We start from the raw sequence: 14,167 nt of genomic DNA on the forward strand, positions 1-14,167 counted from the left end.
ATGTTTGACAGTAATGCAGTCATAATAGGGGATTTTAATACCCCATTAACATCAATATATAGATATTCTAGACAGAAAATCAACAAAAAAATTGCAGCCCAAATGAGACATTAGATCAGATGGATAGAATTAATATTTTCAGAACATTTTACCATGAAGCAAAAGAATATACATTCTTTGCAAGTTCACATGGAACATTTTCTAGAATAGATCATGTATTAGGACACAAAACAAGTCTCAGTAAATTTAAGAAGATTGAAATCATATCAAGCATCTTCTTTGACCATAATGATATGAAACTAGAAATCAATCACAAGATAAAAATCAAAAACACACAAAGATATGCAGGCTAAATAACATGCTCTTAAACAATAAATGGGTTAACAATGAGATCAAGGAAGAAATCAAAAGATGCCTTGAAACAAATGAATATGAGAACACAACAACCCAAAATCCATGGGACACAGTGAGAGAGAAATTCATAGCATTACAGGCCTATCTCAAAAAACAAAGAGAGATCTCCAATAAATAATCTAAGTTTATGCTTACAGGAACTAAGAAAAGAGCAACAGAGTCCAAAGTGAGTAAAAGGAAGAAAATAGTAAAGATTAGAGCAAAAATAAATGAAATAGACTCTAATAAAATACAAAAGACTAATGAAACTAAGAGCTGTTTCTTTGAAAAGATAAACAAGATCAACAAACCTTTAACCAGTTTTATCAAGAAAAAAAGATGGAGGACCCAAATAAATAAAATTTTAAAAAAAAGAGGAAAAGAAACAAGTAACACCAGGAAGATACAAAGGATTGTAAGAAAATATTACAAACAACTATATGCCAACTAATGAGACGATCTAGATGAAATGGATACATTTCTATAAATATAAAATCTTCTAAAATTGAATTAGGGCCCTGGCCGGTTGGCTCAGTGGTAGAGCGTTGGCCTGGCATGTGGGGGACCTGGGTTCGATTCCTGGCCAGGGCACATAGGAGAAGTGCCCATTTGCTTCTCCACTCCCCCTCCTTCCTCTCTGTCTCTCTCTTCCCCTCCCACAGCCAAGGCTCCATTGGAGCAAAGTTGGCCCGGGCACTGGGGATGGCTCCTTGGCCTCTGCCTCAGGCGCTAGAGTGGCTCTGGTCTCGGCAGAGTGATGCCCCGGAGGGGCAGAGCATCGCCCCCTGGTGGGCACAGCTTCGCCCCTGGTGGGCGTGCTAGGTGGATCCTGGTCGGGCGCATGCGGGAGTCTGACTGTCTCTCCCCATTTCCAGCTTCAGAAAAATACAAAAAAAAAAAAAAACCCCAGCTAAAATTGAATTAGAAAGAATCAGAGAATCTGAATAGAGAGATTACAACTAGTAAAATTGAAGCAGTAATAATAATAATAATAATAATAAAAACTCCCAAAAATCAAAAGTCCTGAACCAGATGGATTTACAAATGAGTTCTACCAAACATGCAAAGAAGAACTAACATCTATCATTCTTGAGCTATCCCAAAAATTTCAAGACTCTCAAGCTCATTTTATGAGGCCAGCATTACCTAAATTCCAAAACCAGATAGAGTCACTACAAAGAAACAAAATTACAAGTCAATATTACTGATGAACACATATGCTAAAATATTCAACAAAATATTATCAAAGTGGATCCAGCAATACATTAGACAGACCATATGCCTTGATCAAGTGGGATTTAGTCTTGAAATGCAAAGTTGATACAATATCCACAAGTCAGTAAATGAGCTATACCACATAAACAAAAAGAAGCATAAAAAAATCACATGATCATGCCAATAGATGCAGAAAAACTATTTGATAAAACCCAGCACCCATTTATGATTAAAAAAACTCTCAGTAAAGTGGGAATAGAAAGACCTATATGTCAACATAATGAAGGCTATATATGACAAACCAACAGCCAACATTATACTCAATAGGTAGAAACTAAAAGCAATTCTGTTAAGATGAGGAACAAGACAGGGTGCCCACCCTTATTCAGTATAGTACTGGAAGTTCTAGCCACAGCAATCAGTCAAGAAGAAGACATAAAAGGCATCCAAATTTGAAAATAAAATGTAGAGCTGTTATTATTTGTAGATGACATGATACTGTATATAGAGAATCCTAAAGATTCCACCAAAAAACTACTAGAACTTATAAATGACTTCAGCAAAGTAGCAGGATACAAATTAAATAGCCAGAAATCAGTTGCATTTTTATATGCCAACAATGAACTATCAGGAAGGGAAACTAAGAAAACAATCCCTTTTATAATTTCATTTTAAAAAATCCTAGGCCCTGGCCAGTTGGCTCAGTGGTAGAGTGTCAGCCTGACATGTGAAAGTCCCAGGTTCGATTCCGGGTTAGGGCACACAGGAGAAGTACCTATCTGTTTCTCCACCCTTCCCCCTCTTTTTCCTATCTTTTCCCCTCCCGTAGCCAAGGTTCCATTGGGGCAAAGTTGGCCTGGGCACTGAGGATGGTTCCATGACCTCTGCTTCAGGCACTAGAATGGCTATGGCTGCAACAGAGCAACGCCCCAGATGGGCAGAGCACTGCCCCCTGGTAGGCATGCTGGGTGGATCCCAGTCAGGTTCATGCGGGAATCTGTCTGACTGTCTTCCCACTTCTAATTTCAGAAAAATAAAAAAAAATTAAAAAAAAGATCCTAGGAATAAATTTAACCAAGGATGTAAATGACCTATACTCAGAAAATTATAAGACACTGAAGAAAGAATTTGAAGAATATGCAAGCAAGTGGAAGCAGATACTGTGTTCATGGATAGGAAAAAATGAACATAATTAAAGTGTCCATACTGCTCAAAGCAATATATAGATTTAATGCAACTCTTATCAAGATATCACAGTTGTATTTCATAGAACCAGAACAAACAGCCAATAAATTTACATGAAACAACAAAAGACTCTGAATAGTCACCATAATTTTGTAAAAGAAGAACAAAGTTGGAGGAATCATGCTATCTGACAGGAAACTAATCAACAAGGCCATAATAATTAAAACAGCATGGTACTGGCATTAAAACAGACATGGAACAGAATAGAGAGCCCAGAAATAAACCAATCCCTTTATGGTCAATTAATATTTGACAAAGGAGGCAAAAACATACAATTAGACACAAAAAAATTCAATAATAATAAATAATGTTGTAAAAACTGGACAGATACACGTAAAAAAAAATGACCACTTTCTTATATTATTTAAAAGATCAAACTCAAGGAAGATTCCAAGATGGTGATGGTGTAGGCAGACATTTCAAATGCCACCTCCCAGGAACAAATTGGATTACAGGTTAATTTAAGAACAATCATCTTATAAAACCAACTTTGGACTAAACAAAGAGGATTCTATAATCAAGGATAACAGAAGAAGCCACACTGAGACTAGTAAGAAATGCAAAGATGCAAAAAGGGTTGTCCCACTCTTAGGAGAGAGCAGGGAAGAGGGTCCAGAGGGATTCTCACTGCAGGGTGGGTTGCCCTGAGAAGGGATGGTTCTTGCCCAGGCTGGTGCCCCATCCTAGAGTCCCAGAGCCTAGAAGAGGCACCCTCAGTATTTGGTGGTGAAAAGATTCTAAGTTTCTGTCTTCAAGAAAGAGGTGAACCTCTGGGAGATGCAGGCTTCATCTTAAAGGGATAGCACAGAAAATCTTATTCACAGCCACTTATCTGGGCCTCCAGTGGAGGGAGAGCTGAGAGGACTAGAGTTATATGAAGAGAGAGTGATGTTGGCAGCCCGGGGAAAGACACTGTGGGAGACAGCAACCAGAACCTATGTGCTGAGGCATTCTCCAATACTGCAGTCTCCATCTTTCTTGGGTGGAGCCACATCATCCTGGGAAAAGGATCACCCTCAAGAATCCCTCTTTTTCCACTCCATGGAGGCTGAGCTGTTCTGAGAAGTCAACCAGGAAGCAGGGGGTGTGTCAGCAACTCAGTTTTTTAGCATTGAGGCCAGAGCTTTCACCTACATGCTCCCACATCTATGATTGCTGCTTCTGCCCCACAGGAGACTCAGTCAAAACTGTCCAGACTGTGGGCAGACTACACCTATGGGTCTCAGAGGCCACACCTACCTGACTCCTGGGGTTAATAAGATCAAGGAAGAAATAAAAAAAATTCTTGAAACAAATAAAAATGAACATACAACAACTCAAAATTTATGGGACAAAGCAAAAGCAATGGTGAGAGGGAAGGTCATAGCAGTACAGGCATACTTTAAGAAGTAAGAGAAAGCTCAAATAAACAACCTAACCCTGCACCTAAAAGAACTAGAAAAAGAACCACAAATAAAGCCCAGAGGTAGTAGAAGGAAGGAAATAATAAAGATCAGAGCAGAAATAAGTGACATAGTGGCAAAAAAAAAAATACAAAAAGATCAACAAAACCAAGAGTTGTTTCTTTGAATAGGTAAACAAGATTGATGAACTTTTAACCAGAATCATCAAGAAAAAAAGAAAGAGGACTCAAATAAATAAAATTAAATATGAGAGTGGAGAAGCAACAACTGACACCACAGAAAAACAAAGGATTGTAAGAAAATACTATGAAAATCTATATGCCAAAAAATTGGACAACCTAAGTGAAATTGCAAAATTCCTAGAAACATACAATCATCCAAAGCTCAATCTGGAAGAATCAGAAAACCTAAACAGAGTGATATCAGAAATGATATTGAAACAATTTTCAAAAAACTCCCAGCAAATAAAATTCTTGAACTGGATGGCTTCACAGGTGAAATTTTAATTTATCAAATATTCAAAAAAGAACTAACACGTATCATTCTCAAGTTATTCCAGAAAATTCAAGAGGAAAAAGGCTTCTAATCTCATTTTATGAGGCAAGTATTATCTTCATTCCAAAACCAAGTAAAGACACTACCAAGAAAAAAACTATAGACCAATATCCCTAATGAACAGAGAGGCAAAAATTCTCAACAAAATATTAGCAAACTAAATCCAGCAAGATATAAAAATGATCATACATCTTGATCAATTAGGATTTATTTCAGGGTGGCTAGGCTGGTACAATATTTAGAAATCAATAAATGTGATTCATCACATAAACAAAAGAAAGGATAAAAATAACATGATTATATCAATCAATGCAGAAAAAATATTTGATTAAATCTAGCTACCATTTACAATCAAAACTCTCAGCAAAGTGGGAATACAAGGAACATACCTCAACACAATAAAGGCCATCTATGACAAAACAACAGCCAACTTTGTATTCAATGGGCAAAAATGAAAAGCAATCTCCTTAAGATCAAGAACAAGGCAGGGGTGCCCCCTTCACCACTCTTAATTAACACATTTCTAGAAGTCCTAGCCAAGCAATCAACAGAAAGAAGAAATAAAAGGCATCCAAATGGCAAAAGAAAAAGTGAAACTATCACCATTTGCTGATGACATGATACTGTACATAGAAAATCCTAAATTCTCAGCAAAAAACTTACTAAACCTGATAAATTAATTCATCCAGGTAGCAGAATATAAAATTAATATTCAGAACCCAGTGGCATTTTTATACACCAACAACAAACTGTCAGAAACAGAAATTAAGAAAACAATCCCCTTCACTATTGCAATAACAAAAAATAAATAAAATACCTTGGAATAAATCTAACCAAGGATATTTGTACTCAGAAAATTATAAAACATTGAAAATAAATCAGGAAATATGCAATACAAACAAGTAGAAGCATATACTGTGTTAATAGATAGAAAGAATAATCATCATTAAATGTCTATACTACCCAAAGCAATCTGTAAATTCAATGCAATTCCTATTAAAATACCAATGACATATTTCAAAGATATAGAACAAATATTCCAAAAATTTATATGGAACCAAAAGAGCACCAGAATAGTCTCATAAATCTTAAAAATGAAGAATAAAGTGGGAGGTATCACACTTCCTGATATCAAGTTATACTATTTGACTATTGTACTCAAAACAGCTTGGCACTGTCATAAGAACAGGCATAAAGATCAATGGAACAGAACAGACAACCCAGAAATAAACACATACCTTAATGGTCAATTGATATTTGACAAAGGAAGTAAGAGTATACAATGGAATAAAGACAGTCTCTTTGATAAATAGTGTTGGGACTGACCAGGCAGTCATGCAGTGGATAGAGCATTGAACTGGGACCTGGAGGACACTGGTTTGAAACCATGAGATCACCAGTTTGAGCACAGACTCATCTAGTTTGAGCATGGCCCACTAGCTTGAGTCCAAGGTCACTGGCCTGAGTAAAGGGTCACTTGGTCTGCTGTAGCCCCCCAGGTCAAGGCATATGTGAGAAAGCATCAATGAACAACTAAGGTGCCGCAACAAAGAATTGATGCTTCTCATTTTTCTCCCTTCCTGTCTGTTTATTTCTAACTCTCCCTCTCTCTGTATCTCTCTGTCTGTCACAAAAAAATAAAATAAAATAAATAGTGTTGGGAAAATTGGACAGGTACATGCAAAAAAGTAAAACTAGACCACCAACTTACACCACTCACAAAAATCAACCAAAAATGAATAAAAGACTTAAATGAAGTTACAAAACCATAAACATCTTGGAAGAAAACACAGGTAGTAAACTCTCTGATACCTTTTATAACAATAATTTTGCTGATATATCTCCATGGGCCAATGAAATAAAGGACAAAATAAACAAATGGGACTATATTAAACTAAAAAGCTTTTGCACAGCAAAATACACCTTTAACAAAATAAAAAGACAACTCACACAATGGGAGAACATATTCGCCAATACATCTGGTAAGGGGTTAATAACCAAAATTTATAAAGAACTTCTAAAACTCAATACCAGGAAGGTAAACAATTCAATTAAAAAAAAACTGAATAGACACCTCTCCAATGAGGACATACAGATGACCAATAGGTAGATGAAAAAAAGGTTCACTGTCACTAATCACTAGAGAAACACCAATTAAAACCACAATGAGATACCACCTCACACCAATCAGAATGGCACTCATTAACAAAACAACACATAATAAGTGCTGTTTAAGGTGTGGAGAAAAGGGAACCCTTCTGCACTGTTGGTGGGAACGCAGACTGGAGCAGCCACTGTGAAGAAATGTACGGGGTGTCCTCAAAAAATTAAAACTGGAACTGCCTTTTGACCTAGCTATCTCACTTTTATGAATATATCCTAAGATACACCAAATCACTGATTCAAAAGAAGAAATGTACCCCGATGTTTACTGCAGTATTGTTTACAATAGCCAAGATCTGAAAACAACCCAAGTGTCCATAAGTGGATGAATGGATAATAAAGCTGTGGTATATGTACACAATGGAATATTACATGGCCACCAAAAGGAAGAAAATTTTACCTTTTGTGACAGCATGGATGGACCTGGAGATTATTATGCTAAGTGAAATAGCTAGGCAGAGAAAGACAAATATCATATGATCTCATTTATATGTAAGATCTAATGAACAAAGTACACCGAGGAACAAAATAGAGGCAGAGGTGGGGTCACAGGGAACAGAGGAAAGGTGTCAGAGGGAAGGTGGATGGGGGGACAGGATCAGAGGAGGTGAAGGGATTAGCCCAATTATATATTAGCCCAATATAACACATATATACAGATAACAAGTCAGCAAATCTCAGAGGGAGGGGGATAGTAAGTTAAGGGGATGGAGAATAAGGAGATATAAGGGGGGGCAAATTGTCAAGGGGTGAAGGGAAGAGAGAAAAAGAGGGTATAAGGGGGGCCCATTGTTGAGGGGTGAGGGTGTTATATTGAGTGGGACAGTTGAATCCATGTTAATATAAGAAATTAAAAATTTAATAGAAAAATAAAAAAAATAAAGCAGTTAAATTCTAAAAAAAAGATTAAACTTGAAATGTATTATAAAGTTAAATATTAGATTCAAAAATCATAACTCTCTTAGAAGAAAACATAGGCGTTAAAATCTCAGAAAAGTAAAATTCTTGTAATATTTTTTCAGATGTATCTCCCTGGAGATAAAAAACAAACAAAAAATAAATAAATGAATGAGACTATATCAAACTAAAATTTTTGTACAGCAAAGGAAACCATTGTCAAAATGAAAAGACAATCCACTGAATGGAAAAACATATTTGTCAATGATATATCTGATAAGTGGCTAATATTTAAAATTTATAAAAAATTATAAAACTCAACATCAATAATAAAAAATAAATAAACACAAACAATGCAATTAAAAAATGGGCAAAGGTCCTGAATAGACACTTCTCTAAAGAGGATATACAGATTGTCAATAAACATATGAATAGGGTGATGGGTATACTAACTACATAATCAACAGTTTAAATGATATAAAAATGTTTACCTAAAACCTATATACTCTTATTGATCAATGTCACCCTCTTAAAGTTAATTTACTAAAAAATTTTTAAATAAATAAATAAACATGAAAAGATGCTAAATGGCAGTAATTATGAAAAAAATGAAAATTAAAACCACAATGAACTATCACCTCACAGCAGTCAGAATGGTTATTATCAATAAACCAATGAACAGCAAGTGTTGGCAAAGATTTCAGGAAAAGGGAACCCTCCTGCACTGCTGGTGGAAATACAGATTGATGCAGCCACTGTGGAAAACAGTATGGAGTTTCCTCAAAAAAATAAAAGGAACTGTCTAATGATCCAATGATTCTAATTCTTTGAATATAGTCAAAGAACCCTGAAACACTAATTCAAAGTAATTTATGTACATTTTGTTCACTGCAGCATTATTTACAATAACTAAGCTTTGGAAGCAACCCAAGTGTTATCAGTAGATGACTGGATAAGAAAGCTGTGGTACATTTACACAATGGAATACTCCCTGTCCATAAAAAGAAGAAAATTTTAGCCTTTGTGACAACATGGATAGACCTGGAGAGTGTTTTGCTAAGTGAAATAAGTCAGAGAAAAACAAGTACCATATGATTTCACTTATGTGTGAAATCTAATGAACTAAGTAAACAATCACACAAAATAGAAACAGACTCATGGATACAGAGAACAGACTGAAAGCTATCAGAGGAAAGGGGGATTAGGGGAACTTGGTGAAAAAGGAGAAAAGATTAATAAAAACAACAACTCATAGGCACAGATAACAGTAGTGTGATTATAAGAGGGAAATAGCTGGGGGAGAAGATATGAGGGGAGATATAAGATAGTAAAGGAGAAATAGATGATGACAAAAGGAGACTTGACTTGGGGCAGTGAACACATAATACAATATACCAGGGGTCGAGAACCTATGGCTTGTGAGCCAGATGTGGCTCTTTTGATGGCTGCATCTGACTCACAGACAAATCTTTAATAAAAATAATAATAATGTTAAAAATATAAAACATTCTCAAGTATTACAAATCATTCATTTTCTATCGCTCATGTTCATGGTTGCAGGTGGCTGGAGCCAATCACAGCTGTCCTCCGGGACAACACTAAATTTTTATTGGCAAATGCATAATGTACACAGGTCGCTGTGAGGCCAGGAAGTAAACTGCCCTCCTTTTAATCAAGTAGTCAGCTAGCTAATTGCAGAAACTCTTTGGACGAAGAAGATGGCTAAAAGAAAAATAGATGAGGAGTATCGTACTTTTCAGCAGGACTGGACAGAGGAATTCACCTTTGTGGAGAGAGCAGGTTCTGCAGTGTGTCTAATATGCAATGATAAAATTGCATCAATGAAACGGTCAAATATAAAGTGGCACTTCGACACATGCCATACTACATTTGCATCGAAATATCCAGCAGGGGACAGCAGGAAGAGAGCATGTCAAGAGCTACTGTTCAAAGTGCAAGCTAGTCAGCAGCAACTCCATGTTTGGACCCAACAAGGTGACTAGAATTCGGCTAGCTTTGCTGGTGCTTTAGCAATTGTGAGAAACGGAAAGCCATTCACAGATGGGAAGTATGCCAAAACATTCATGCTTGTTGTTGCCAATGAACTTTTTGATGACTTTTTGGATAAAGACAAGATAATCAAACAAATAAAAGACATGCCTCTGTTGGCAAGAATTGTTCACTATTGTACCATCATGATGGCAAATCAAATTGAGGCAACACAAGTGAAGGACAGAAATGCAGCACCATTCTTTTCTCTCGCTTTAGATGAGTCAACAGACGTAAGCCATTTATTCCAGTTCAGTGTGATTGCAAGGTATGCTGTCAGTGACACACTACATGAGGAAAGTCTTGCTGCTTTGCCTATGAAAGAGACAACAAGAGGGCAGGATTTATTCAAGTCTTTCACTGAGTTCGCTAAAGAAAAAAAAAATGTACTGATTATATAACTTATTTTGGTGTGTACTGATGGTGCTCCATGCATGGTGGGGAAAAACAGGATTTGTAGTGCTTCTTTGTGAATATGAAAAGAGACCCATCCTAAGTTTTCACTGCATCCTACATCAGGGGTGTTTTGTGCTCAAATGTGTGGTAAATAGCTTGGTGAGGTGATGTTGCTGGTCATTTGAGTCGTCAACTTTATTGTTGCCCGAGCTTTAAATGATCACCAGTTTAAAACACTGCTGGATGAAGTTGGAAATAATTATCCTGGTCTGCTTCTGCACAGAAATGTGCATTGGTTGTCAAGAGGGAAGATGCTCAGCTGTTTCGTGGCTTGTCTGAGCAAAATCTGGACTTTTCTTGAAATGAAAAACGTTGAGTATCCTGAGTCAACTAACACTGAGTGGCTCCTGAAGTTCTACTATCTCATGGACATGACTGAACATCTGAACCAGCTCAATATGAAAATGCAAGGCATTGGAAATAGTCTTATCCCTTCAACAAGCAGTGTTTGCATTCTTCATCACCAACATTGAAACAGGTCGTTTACTATACTTGGAAAACTGGGAGAGTTTAAAGATGCATACACAGCAAGTAACCATGCTCAACATCTTGATCTCCAGCAGTTAGTGGGCTTCAGATCTAATCTCCTGCAGTCATTCAAAGTGCACTTTGGAGAATTTCATGAGCACACTCATCTTTTTAAGTTCATTACCCATCCACAAGAGTGTGCAGTGGACAGTGCCAACCTGAATTACATCCCTGGTGTCTCAGTCAGAGATTTTGAGCTACAAGCTGCTGACCTGAATGCCTCAGACATATGGGTGAATAAGTTTAAGTCACTGAATGAAGATTTGGAAAGATTTGCATGACAGCAAGCAGAGTTGGCAAGCAAACACAAGTGGAAAGAAATAAAAAAAACTTCAAGCCACAGACCAGCTGATTGTCAAAACTTGGAACACTCTTCCCATCACATACCACACACTGCAGCATGTGAGTATTGCTGTATTGATGATGTTTGGCTCTACATGTGCATGTGAGCAGTCATTCTCACATCTAAAGAATGTTTAAGACCAAGCTACAATCATGTTTAATGGATGGAAGTCTCAATGCTTGCATGAAGCTTAACCTCACCATGTATCAACCAGACTACAAAGCAATCAGCAAAACTATGCAGCACCAGAAGTCGCATTAATGGTAAGAATTACTTTATTCATCATTGGTTAGCAACAGCATAACAATGTTAATAAAAAGGATTCAGAGACTTGCTGTACTTTAAAAGTGTCGGTCTTACATAAAATGCACACATTTACTTGTATTTAGTGTTAAACATATTGTATGGCTCTCACAGAATTACATTTTAAAATATGTGGCATTCATGGCTCTCTCGGTCGAAAACATTCCCGACCCCTGCAATATACAGATGATGAAGTATAGAATTTTGCACCTGAAACCTATATAATTTTCTTAATCAATGTCACCCTAATAAACTTTTATTATTTTATTTTTTATAAAAAAATAAATTTTTTTAATAAAAAAAATCTTTTTAAAAAAAGACATGTGAGATTGCTTGCCATCTCTTTTTGTAAAAACATTTATTTTCCTTTTTGGTTTTTTTCTTTTACTATGGGTCACTTTTGAGGAATCTTGATTTTCTCCTAGAGTATCTGATAAATCCACAAAACTCTCCATGTCCTTATCTCTGACCTATGAAAACAAAAGCTTCAGGACACCAGGAATCTACTGCTTTGCCCAGGACAGTGCTAGCTGATTGTGAGGAGTTAACCTTATCATTTTGAACTCAGAATTATTTTTACATCTTTGTCAACCCTATGCATGTAAAGAGATGTATGTGCACATTTGAGAGTTTGTGTATGTATAGAGCTTTCCTAGTGTACATAAAACTATACAGTCTACACTGTCTCTGGGAGTAAAATTTTCCCTGATGAAACTTTCATCTTGTAGGGTGAAGCAGAACCTTTTGATAAACACAGCTCTGGAAAGTACAGCTTTTCTCCTCTTCCATTCCTGGCCATGCCTGTACTCAGAGCCTTGGAAAACATTACCAAAACTTTCATCTTTGGTAGCACTTTTACTTCTGTTTTCCCCATTTCCTGGTATCTTCCCCTCTTTCTTCTCTGCCCCTTCTTCTCTCTCTTCTCTCCAAGCATGCGAGTCCCTGTGCTTCCACTCTGTCACAGCAGTTCTGCCCAAGTTCCAGAAGTAATTTTTACTCCCTTCTCTCTCAACAAAACTGCTTCTCCTCAAGTCTTCCTAAAACCTCCTGCTGTTTTCCAATTTCATGAATCATAAAGGTTATTAGCCACAGCATTACTCCAAGAGTACTTTATATATAAAGAGTGTATTTTCTACATACATCCAGCTCCCCAGTTGATATTCTATGTAGTTTTTAAAAGTAAAGATAATACTAAAGGAATGCCACTTGGAGGCCAGGGATTTCCTCCCCATGTTCCATAGATAACCCAGGTAGAACTCTGCCTCACACCCAAGGTCAGCCACCTGCTCACAGTTGAATGAAGGTCAGCAGTCTTCAGGACAATGTTGAAACTAGAGAAAAAAGTGAAGAATAGTTAAAAGGAATAAAAATGAAAAATTACAGAAGTTGTAACATATGGTATATTTGTTTAATGTCTTTGCTAATGAACCAAAAACTGTAAGCAGCAAAATAATTACATGTGCTAATGATACAAAATTAAGATGAGACAACATTGGCATGGAGACAGAAAAAGAAAGCAAAGGTTCTGTATAAAGGACATCTGATACTTGAGGACAGAAAGGCAGATGCCAGGAAAGAGAAGGGACAATAAAGCCACCATCTTCACCACAAAAGAAATAGCAACAGAGTGGAGAGGACAAATGGCCTCTAACAGTGGGATTGTCATGTATATAAAACAACAAATCACAAAGTATTATTACCTTGGACTTTGGATTATTTGAGCAGCAGCAGCAAAATAATTAAGAGGAAGGATTTCAGATAAAACCCTGACTTTAAACTTTAGTGAGGTTTATTATTACTAGCATAACTTTCTCTTTTGCTTTATTCTTATTTTAGAAAACTCTCAGCAAAAAAAGCAGACACCTTTCAGAACTAAGTGTTTTGCTCAGGCTTACATAAAAGAAATTTAAACCTTGGATGCTGACCACAGGAATACATTCCTGATCCAATTCAAGCTTTCCTCATCTACTAATGACAGGGTAGCCAGGTGGAAGAGCAAGAAGAAAGACTGTCCATCTGCTGTCACCAATGCCCCGGTCTAAGGGTGCTACTGACTTTTCCTTTAACTCACACAACTTTATCCTTCTATCTAGCCCAACCTCCCTTTCCTTGTACATAAGTGCATGAACCTCTCTTCTACTACCCCACATGACTAACCTCCAGCCTTTCTTTACCAGAGATCCTCATTTGAACCACAGACCCAGAAAAACAATTTGAATGATTATTTTCTCAGTTCTCAAAAGATAGTACCAACTAATAACATTCCAAAAACATAGGAGGAAATTTACTCCATACAATGAATGCCATAGGGCATTAGAGCTCCTTTCTCATAGTTCTCAGGTCGGTCCTTGTGTCTATTTTTTGTTCTTCTATGTGATTCTCCATTTCCAATATGATCATCAAGAAACAAGGCTGGCCTTGACCCCTGCAGTCTGTACATCATTTTCCAGCTCTCCATAAGCACTGAATCACCTCCCACCTGGCCACATAAGAGTCTAACACAGAGTCTGAAAGACAGGTATGCATCCCAACTAGACTGTTCAAGTACCTTACAAAACAGAAATATTTTTTTTTAAATGTACATGTCAAGAAGTCCTTAAGGACTAATGGGAGTCCT

Source organism: Saccopteryx bilineata, chromosome 4, assembly GCF_036850765.1.
Source record: "Saccopteryx bilineata isolate mSacBil1 chromosome 4, mSacBil1_pri_phased_curated, whole genome shotgun sequence".
In the NCBI taxonomy this organism is placed as follows: Eukaryota; Metazoa; Chordata; class Mammalia; order Chiroptera; family Emballonuridae; genus Saccopteryx; species Saccopteryx bilineata.